Source organism: Vanellus vanellus (assembly GCF_965231255.1).
Source record: "Vanellus vanellus genome assembly, contig: HAP1_SCAFFOLD_77, whole genome shotgun sequence".
Lineage (NCBI taxonomy): Eukaryota > Metazoa > Chordata > Aves > Charadriiformes > Charadriidae > Vanellus > Vanellus vanellus.
The window spans coordinates 419,264-429,800 of record NW_028127638.1 but is presented as its reverse complement, the minus strand read 5'-3'; the positions used below and the strand labels follow the sequence as shown (position 1 = coordinate 429,800).

General features: G+C 48.5%; 1 long non-coding RNA gene across 1 annotated transcript; it reads right to left on the bottom strand.

Annotated features, from left to right (window-relative positions):
- Positions 1–7,762: 7,762 nt before the first annotated feature.
- LOC309685134 lies at positions 7,763–8,917 on the bottom strand. Its single transcript, XR_014270405.1, has 3 exons — positions 8,862–8,917; positions 8,319–8,414; positions 7,763–7,837 (listed from the first exon to the last, which is right to left on the bottom strand). It is a non-coding gene; the product is annotated as an uncharacterized lncRNA (long non-coding RNA).
- Positions 8,918–10,537: the final 1,620 nt, after the last annotated feature.

The following is a 10,537-nucleotide window of genomic DNA, read 5'->3' as shown; positions in this document are numbered from 1 at the left end:
TTCCTCCCTGTAAAAGGAGGGAGCGGGGCTGAGCTTCACTCCCTCCTGGCAGGGACCGGGAGAAATGAGAAAATCAGGATCTAATTTCTCATTTTTCAAAAAGTCTCCATCTGACTTTCAGAAGCTTGAGACACTGGCGTTTTTATAATTTCAGTATGTTATATAGCAGAAGGCCAACACTTTTGTTAGATTCATGAAAAAGTTAAGAGCCCCTGGGAGATAGCCTCCCAGCCTGCAGTTCCTAGACACATCCAGGCTTACTACAACTGTAATTGAGAGCTGGAAATCTTTTTGCTGGTTTGTCCACTGCACTTTGGCTTGTGCTCAGTAGCACTCCAGTGTCATATGCAAATCTATAGCCTGGGATGAGCCAGTGACTTGGAATCCACCATGACGCAAGCTACAGCAAAGACACACAGATATGCACAGTGAACATTGTACCTCTGAGTGGCTGCCAAACCTAGTATGCTAAGGGAATTAAGGCAGAATCTTACTATTGACAACTAAGCATTGCTTCAATCTTGCAAATGATGCTTTTTTTTCTCTTTTTTAACCTTCTTGCTTTAACTGACATATCTTGATATCTGTAGAAACCCGATTTCTTTCCCAGAAAGAAAGAAAATAGGACTCTGGACAATTAGAACATCTTCCTACTAATAGTAGAGGATGAACAGGACAACCTGCTTACACTATATCCTTCAAGCCACTTCCCACTGCTTAGGTTCATCTTGTATACTAATTGAGACCAGGCTCGCTCTTAATTTATTTTTTAAAAAGCCATCTCCTTATACAAAACATGTATTAAGCAAGAGTCTGCAATTTACCTTGGGCTGGTCACATCATGGGTATTATGGAACAACCTCTGTATCTTGTTGCTAGAAACAACTCCCACTTTCACCAGGTAGGAATAGGCTTCCACGTGAAAAGCCCAGAAGCGCTTCCCTTTGGCAATCCCAGTGTCGCCAATGATGTAATCCAGGGTTGTGTAGCATCCGGCCTGCATGCGCTCAGACCCCAGCAGTAGAGGAAATCCAGCCCTACTTTCCACAGAGGTTCTTCCTGGGTTCAGCAGGAGATGTTCACTGTTGTACCCGCATTTGTCATCAAAAAGAAAACTGAGAACTGAAAAACAGCATCCCAAAAAATTTTCTCTTAGTTAAGTATTTCTGTGCTTATAAACTATATTTTAAGTCATGCTGGCACTAGAATTCCTCGCTTTTAAAGGCTACCAGGAACATTACGCAAGCTAACGCAGTCTCAGTATGCTACCTACTTAACCTGTTTGTTAACAGTGCTTTTAAACATTTATACAACCGGTAACAGTGTAGTAGAAGTCTGGGAGCTACTGGAAACCACCTACAGCTCTTAACACCACCAGCAGCTCGTGGACATAAGAAAACCCAATACCTGGGGCTGGAGGCGTACGCAAGATAACTTCTCGGCTCCAAGGGCTAGAGATGGATCCTTTATATCCTCGAACTCTGAAGGCATAGCTGCTGTCGTCATCGAGATCAGATATTACTTTGCTCTTGCTGCAAACTTCGATCTCCTGCCACGTTGTACTCTCCTCTTCTCTATGAAGCTTATGATACTCAAGAACATAGATATCAGCTGAGTCTGTCTTCCCAGGGCATTCCCAACTGATCAGAGCTTTGTTGTACATTTTGCTCTGCTCTTCATTGATTTCTGGTATTTCTAGACCTGGAATGACAGAGATTCAGGAGAAAAAAACCTCAAATGTAGATACATGTTGTTTTAGAATTAAACACAGAAGCCCTTTGTTGAGTGGCTACAGCACTGGGGGGACAGTGGGGGGGGGAAATCTGACTCAGTCAAAGAGTGCAGATGAGGATGGGTCTGTTCATGCACTTAAATCCTTTCTGGTTTTACTTTGAAAGTTGTATTATTTATTTTTGCTGGCAACTAAAAAACCATATAAAAACCTATTCTTTTCTGTCATGCAATCACGACAAAAAGCTGCTAGGAAGACCTAGTATTACTTAACTACAATATTTTGGAAGCCAATGTAAACTGGTTCTGAATGCCATGGCATCTTAGCTGCTTTATCAAAGCTGAAGCTAGCATTGCTGCCAGGTAACGCCTTGTGAATCACAGAGGCAGAAGGGACAATGCAAGTCACAAGATTGAGTTCTGCAACTGCAGCCCTGCACAAGTTTTGCCTCTTTCCAGAGAAGCCCTTAAAGCTGTAACTCAAGAAAGACGTGATGCTCTCATAATTTACCATTGGAATGGAAGGACAAGTCACCAAGGATCTCTTCTTGCTTGGCTATGTCCATCACAAAGTCCTCGAAAGTAGTTTCAGCTGCTGGCTTGAAGCTCTTCAGAGATTCAGTAGCTTTTTGGATTCTGAAAGCACAGAAGCAGAGGGATGGCAGAAGAGGGAAAAAGGAATTCACATGGGTGCATTCCTTAAAGCAAAGCCGCTAGGTTTTCCTTTAAAAAAAGTTCTCTTTTCAGGTACTTACTCATGTGTCCCAGAAACTTGTCTCTCTAGACAGAATTAAAATGCAAAATTTAAAGGCCTTTTGTACATCAGTGTAAAGATAACTAACAGGGAATCTTTTGGTTGGCAGAGCATTTTAACAATTTGGGGCATTACATTCAAAGAACAAAATAGGTGTGAAGCGCTAATGGAGCACAACTATTCAGATCAAAGAGTTTAAAGCCAGAAGAGACCTGTTAGATTAACTTGCAAATACCCGATGCAATCTCTGAGCAAAGGACTGTATCAGTGAGCTGAATGGGTTACCCTTCCACTGCAGTCCTACTGAAGAAGGCTAGGCGTTGGCGCAGGACAGAGCCCCTCCTCTGGGCTGTTTTTTAACGCACACTGTAATATAGGAATTTCTACTGAATGGTACCGGGACCGCCTCTGAGGCTCTGCAACACAAAGTACTTGCATTCAGTACTTTCCTAGCAGGTGTCCAAAGAATATGACTGACCAGACATCCCTGGAACAGTACCTGTACCTCGAACGGAAGATAATTAATAAGATACCTGACATGAAGTTGTTTTGCTGTTTGAACAAAACAAGATGGATCGGTTTCTTTAAGCAGTTCTTGAGCAAGTCCTACAAGGCCATTATTTTCCAGGAGCCCTTGAGATTCTTCTGCTTGTGTTTGCAATTTTTCCAGCCTTAAATTCTTAGAAGCTTCAATTGCCCTAAGAGCTGCGGATTTCTTCTCTTCCAGGACATGAGATAATTTCTCAAAACTCTGAGATGCTTCTTCTTTCGCTCTTTCACTGTTGCACTAGGAGGGAACAAAAGACATTTTAGACGGATCCCACAGCACAGAGTACCCCTCTACCGGAAAAAGAAGAGTATAAAACCAGGGACTTTCGGGAAACGGGTGCGAGCCGTCGGCGGAGTGAGACTCCCAGGCCGCCCAGCGCTGTTTTGCTTGCTGCCGCTTGCTAATAAATATTTCAGTCTTAATTGGCTCCGTCTCCTTGCATCAATTTGTGGGACTAACCCATAACAAACCTGAAATTAATTACAGCTTGTTGGGAGTGTCGAGATGCTCGGTGGGGGCTCGGGGGTGGGTGGTGGGGGGAGAAACAGTGCCCTGACCCCCATCTCTTGCTTTTCCCCTCTCCTCCCCAAGACTGCACAGCGCAAGATGAGGGAAATGCTCCAGCAGGTGAAGCAGCAGGAGCAGAAACACGCTCCGGGAGCCCCGGCCCCGCAGCACAGCAAGGGAGGTTCCCGCCGTGCCGCCCAGCACCGCCCGATGAATGTAACCCCACTGCCGGACATCCCCCCCTCCCAAACCCTCCTCCCCCACCCCCAGCGGGTCAGGGGAGCAAACCAAAGACCCCCCCAAACACACAGCCCCCCATTCCCCGCGGCGCTGCGAGGATGCACAGCCGAGGGGTACGGGGAGGGCTCTCTCCATCCCACAGCCTCCCCCTTCCTCCTCCCTCGCCTCCCGACGCTATCCCTTTAGTTGGACTAACACAGGCAGAGAGAGAGAGAAAGAGAGGTTTTATTATTCTTTTTTTTTTTAATTTTTTATTTTTTATTTCCTAAAAGCCACCGGTTTTTCATCCCAGGCATGGCCAGAGAAGCTCGCCCAGCGTTGAGGGGGGGAGGTTGGGCTGCGGCACACTGCGCAGCGGCTCATCAGTTTTTAGAATTAATGTAACGATAACAACACTAACGGCGATTTTTAAGTTTTGTAAGGATTTTATTTATTTATTTATTTATTTCATTTCAGAGGGGGTGGGGGCGGGAGGGGGATGTTTGTTTTTTAGCACAAGCCGGCTTTTCTAGAGGTTAAAGAAAGGCTGTGCTCGGCCGTAAACGCTTTGGGGAAAGATCCCGGTTGCAAGGAGAGAAGGTGGGAAAAGAGGGGCAGGGGGGGAAAACAGATTTCCAAGAGGTTGTCAGCCCAGGGCTGGGGGAAAAAAAAACCAAAACACTAGCAAAATTATTATTTTTTTTTAATTTCAAAAATAAAACACACACAACCCCCAACCCCAAATGACGCACACACATCCACACACAAAAACTACCTCAGGTTTTCATACCTCAGCACATTGCGCTTCTGTTTCCCTTTTAGAGATTTTCTATGCCTTGTAAAACTGATAGCTGGAGCATTATTTTTGTTTATTTTCTTAATAAAAAAAAAATGAGTTGGAAAACACACTCTTACTGAGTGCGAGGCGGGAGAAGGAAAGCAATCCCACAAGTGCCACAGCTCTTCCATAGTCTCCTTCTGCTGGCTGAGAGCCAGGGGCTGTTCCTTCGGAGAAAGCTTGAGAGATGTTTGAAAAGAGAAAAAGAAAAAAACCAAAAGAAAAAAATGGGGGGAGAAAAAAAAAGAGGGGAAAGAAGAACAAAGAGAAAAAGGAGATAAAAGGGGGGGAAGAAAAAAGGGGGGAAAAGAAAAAAAGGGAAAATGAAAAAAGGGGAGGGAAGAGAGAAAAAAGGAAAAGGAAACAAAAACCCCAAATATAAAAAAAGAAAGGTAAAAAGGAAAAAAAAAAAACCAACCAAACCAAGCAAGGAAAGTGGTGAAAGCTATCGGGCAAGAGGGACGAGAGCCGGGGGTGAGGTGGCGGTGCCAGCGCCGGCCCTGGGGGCTGCGACACCACACTGCAAAGTGTTCTGTGAAAAAAACCAACCAAATCCCACCCAACGACAACATCAAAAAACAAAGAGAAATCTCTCCAGCTCACAAGAGCCTGAGCTGCTCTCCGTTGCTTTCATTCCAGTGTCTCGGGGGGGTCACGGCCGAGCTGAGATTGGGGGGTGGTGGTGGGAGTTTGCCCCATGGCTGTGATGGGGGGAGAAGGGGTGGGTGGGGAGTGGGGGATGTGGTGTGGGGTTTTTTTTGGGGTGGTGGTGGTGGGTTTTTTGCCAGGTGTCGCTTTACCCAGTGGCTCGGGGAGTGTGACGAAACGGGAAAAAGGGCTTCACTGAGAGGTTCAAATTAACAATTTCTTTGGACTTCGCTCACGGGTCCAATACGTCACTATTGCAAGTTCTGTGTGTGCGATGGCGATTACACTATTGCAATTTAAAAGAAATTAGCGGGATCCACTATTGCGAGCTACAAATGCCCCCGACAAGTAGCAACACAAACCACAAGGGCGCTAGATATTAATGCCTTAGAAGAGTGCACCAGTCACAAACTCAATCACATGGCATATACCGTACGGATGTTTCTTAGTCACTTACCCTCTCTCTCTCAGGTGAGGTGGCTCCATCCCTGGGAAGTTACCCTGTAGAGCGTCCTGGATGGGGGGGACGGATCTCCTAGGGGCCAGCTGTATCCTTGGAGGATTCCCCATTTGTCTCCCCAGACCCTGCGGTTTATATTTCCTGACTCGGTGAGGGTGCAGGATTATGCCCGAGTGGATTACACTGTCTGGGATATTTCCCTCTGGTGGTGCCATAGCGAAATCTCTGTCGCCAATTTGTGATGTCCGGCGCTCAACCTCACAGGAAGAGTGGTGGGATGGGACTCGGGGCATTTTGTTTGTTAAGGGCCATTTGGTTTTGGTTGTTCTGTGCCATCTGGAGATAAGCCCGGGCTGAGCTGTTCTGCAGCTGCCCCCAAGTTCTCTCTGCACAGCCAAGGCACGGCGGGGATGGAGCTGAGTGGGATGGCAGCTCCCTGCCTCTCACCTCTTGTGCTCTGAAACCGGCTTGGCTGGCTGCTCCCATACAGGGAGGTGTTGGCATCACGAAGCCTGTGCTAAAGCGGGGTGGGGGCAGTTGGTTAGCAAAGCCAAAGTGGTTATTAATGGTTATTAACAGCACACTAATTACGCCCATGTAACTGGGAAGCTCAGATGCCCCCTAACCACCCCCCCCGGTGCTTCTCTAGCCAGGCGAGTGCTGGACGTCCCCCCCGCAGGAGAGGAGCACACCTCTGAGGTGGGTGGAAGGGCATCACCCAACGGGGAGAGGACCAAGATGGGGCTTGGGTGTCCCTTGGGGTGGCCGGGTGGCGGGGTAGGGCTGCTGGGGGCTGCCACGATGAGGGACACCCCCACACCTTTCTCCATGGCTCCCAGAGCTCTGCTCCCTCCCTCCCTCCCACCCATCCAGTGCCACCGGAGAGGTGGTGTCCCCCCTCCCGGGGCGGGCAGGGGCTGTGCCACCCCATCTAACACCTCAACGCACCAAAGCACCGCACTGGGGGAGGGACTCTGCGCCTGGTAGCCCCGTGCTCCCCAGCACTGTAAGGATGGGGCTGAGCCCCCACCACGGCCACCCTGTGCGCAAGGACCATGTCACGGGGCACATGGCAGCGTGCCAAGTGTGCAAAGCTGGAGGAGGAACATCTCCTCCAGCCGCGCTGAGGGCAGCAACAGTGTCACTCGCACTGTGGCTCTACCCACGCTCTCCTGGCAGCACGGGAAAGAGCAAGCTCGTCACCTCCCAAAGGCCACTTCCTAACGAGAAGCGAGGCCCAGCTCCTGCACAACACGGCTGGCCCAAAGCGGGCTGATTCTGCCCCCTGGGGTGGTCTCAGGGGAGCTGGTGGGCACATATGGACATGCCGAAGGGCCAGAGCCCACCCTGTGACGCTGTAGGCAGAGGGGACAGTGGTACCTGGACAATGTCCCCACCGCCTCACACACGGAGGCTTTCAGCAGTCACAGCCACCCGGGCGCTGCCAAGGGGGCAGCAGGGGCTCCCCACGGGGGGTTTACAGAGCACAGAGAGCGTCCGTACACCACTAACCCCTCTCCAGGGGCGGATTTTCGGGATGCTGCTTGCTCATCTCACCGCTGAACAACTCCCCGATTGCTCCTTCAGCACGTTGTGACCATCGCTTCGTGGCTTTTGTGCTCCAATCCTCTTCCTGGGGGATTGTGAGGGAGCAAAAGACCACATCGCTACATCCAACTTTTTTTTCAGTTAAATAAAAAAAAAAGAATAAATCACCCTCTGTCATTATCAGGTAGAGTTTCGTTCCAGTCAGGCTCTTTTTATTAAAATAAATATTTAAATTATATAAAGAAATAAATATTTCTCTTTTCACATTAAATAACTCCCTGGAGACAGCAAAAAAAAAAAAACAGACAACCCAGAGTTACTGTCTCCAAAATAAGGATGGTGGGAGGGGAATAAACCATCTTAACTTCTACTTCATAACCTAAAGAGGAAATTTCGTCTAAGAAATGTAACTAAGATCTAAGAAATGTAACTAAGATCTAAGAAATGTAACTAAGATCTAAGAAATGTAACTAAGATCTAAGAAATGTAACTAAGATCAGAACTCTAATTGTCCACGTGTCACAGCAGCTGTTGATGGATTATCTCCCACACCATCTTCTTGCGCGAGTATGGCATGTGAGTCTGAAAAGAGAAGAGAAATCCATTAAATAACGACATCACGGCAGAAAGAGGCGGAAAACACGCATAAACGCCCAGCGGAGTCCTTAATAGGATGTTCCCTTTAGGAACTGTCAGCCATTTGGGTACAACACCCCACGCGGCTCCTAAGAGGGTGACACGACAACCCAACAAAACCAGATTGACTTGACCGCGCGACAGCTTACAAGCACGCTAACAAAAGACCGGTATAAAATAAAAATAAGCAGCGGCAGTATCTTGCCCAAGAGGAATCTCACCGGCAGCAGCTCCCAAAGGCGGGGATGGAGAACCACAGCTCTGCCCTGCCCAGGCCACTTGGAAGTTCTGACCCCAGCAACTACGCACCGAAACGGGGCACAAAACCTCAGTCCCTGCCCCAGACACAATTAAGAGCTGCTGCGTAACCTCCCTGGCTCCTGTCCCTGCGCGAAAGGGGCTGGAGGGGTTTATGACCTTCACTCACCTGGGTAAAGTTGAACGGTTTCTCTCTGGAGATGTAATCTGCGTATTTGCACATAAAGACGACGCAGTCGCTTCCGTTCAGCTGCTGAGGGATCTCCTAAGGAATGCAAAGAAGATGGAGGATTTCCCTCTGTATCAAAAGAAAAGCAACTTGGAAGTAGCGCACATTACCCACACCGACACTGCGCTCACCGCACACTCCTGACCCTACTTGCGTAATCCCCAATACCCACTCCCGCCCACGAGGAACAGACCCAGTTCACTGCGCACCATCCCTCCCCTCTGCCTCCCGGACTCGGACACTACAATCCAAATTCTTGGCAGGCCCAGAAGGGGCAGCAGCCCTCCTCCCTGCGAGGCCTCTCGAGGTTCGCACGGCGTCTTTCTCAAGTGACCTTTCTTAAATCCAGTCTGTAGGGACCGCTTTTTACTATTAACTCCTCGAGAAACATCAGCTCAACCCTTTGCTTTGTCACGTGCCAGGATCTGGGCCCCAAAGAAGCACTTACAGTTCCCATTTCAAACCCAAGTGGTGCTCACGTACACGTGGCTCCATGCTGTGAAGAGTCCACTCCGAAACATTCAGCTCCAGGTTTCTTTTTTCCCGGCTTTTTGCAGGTATTGGCTGGTTAAAACAAAAGGGAAAAACAGAAATCCCTTTTCATCTCTGTAATTTAGGCCAACAACAAAATAAAGCGGCTGAAGGATCACAGGAAGACGGACGGCAGGACGGGAAAATGTCAGAGGATCCTCACAGCAGCTGATTTAAGGCTGATTTGGGAGGAAAAATCCCAATCTGAAACTTACAAACATGGGGAGAGGCTGTGAGCTAATGGTCAAGAACGAGGCCAACAATTCCAACAGAGACTTCCACACAAACCTAAGTTCATTGCTTCAGAGAGGTCAAAAAACCCCAAATCACATGTTATCAGAGGACCAAGAGACAAACCAAGCAGGGAACCGTAATGCCATAATTCCACCGGGTGCCTTGATCCCACACCCTGGGCTCCGACTAACAAAGTTGGCACACGTGTGCCACGGGGCTATGGCGTATTTGGCTGTGCCTATCACGGGAAGGTGGCAGAATCCAGGCACCCCAGACCCTGGGTGGAGGGGACGCTGTGACACCAGATAAGCAGTCAATGCCAGACAACTCGCAGCAAGCAACTCCAGGATTCCTGGTTGGTTATCTACAAGCCATGTGAAAACTTGCAGTCGCCTTACAGGGACTAAATCTAAAAACCCTCTCCTCATTCACACCATAAAAGCAGTGACGGAGCGGTTACTTACAGCAAAGTCTGACAAATTTCATCCCCTTTCTGTGCCAGTGAGTTCAAGTATGTGATGGTCTTCTTTCTGACATCTATGACCTGTTATTAAAAGGTGACTGTGAGACAAAGCACAACCTTGTGCCGCACACCCACCAACACCTAAATGACTTCTCTTGCCAGTTTTTTCTCCCCATCCAACTCCAGAGAAAAAGCCCGTGGAACTCACAGCTAGTGTCCAGTGCGCTCACAAGTTCACAGGCATGAAGATGATGTCCTGCTTGAAGACATCCACACTCCTGGTCCACCTCCTGACTGCTTCATAGCCCCCCGATGTTAGTTTGGGATAAAAGAAGGTACTGAAAGCGTGGACCGCTGGATACCCTTCCTTCTTGCCTCTTTCCATCAGCAGACCCATGTAGAAATTAACGACCTGTACCATAAAGAGTAACCATGAGGTGTCAAAATAAGACGCTGGCTTTCCCAACGAAAAATACAGCACCACGTCTTTTCTGGCCACCCTTAAGCACGCAGCGGAGAGAACTCCAGCCTCAGCTGTCAGCTTTTGTTCCCAGAATTTCACACGGGGTTACATCGGCAGTTTGATCAAAACACCTGCCCCCTCCCCCCCCCCCCCCCCCAATAACACGAACTAACTCCTGGAAGCTGCGTCATACAAGAAGTAAAGGAACTTCCAGAAACACTCGACCCTTCAATACCTCAAGTAAGAACTGTACAGAGATTTCTAGGCTCTGCAGCGGAGGTCGTCAAAGAACGTTGATGAGACTTCTGTACACGGCGGAGGGGTATTTTTCAATAAAGGCTGAATGAGACTGTCCCTGTGCTGCAGCTGGTTTTACCTCATCATTTAGCCAGCAAAGGTTCCTGAGCGTGCGGATGTCCTCACGAGTGACCTTTAGTTTGAAGGCACTGCTCATGATCTCATCTGGCT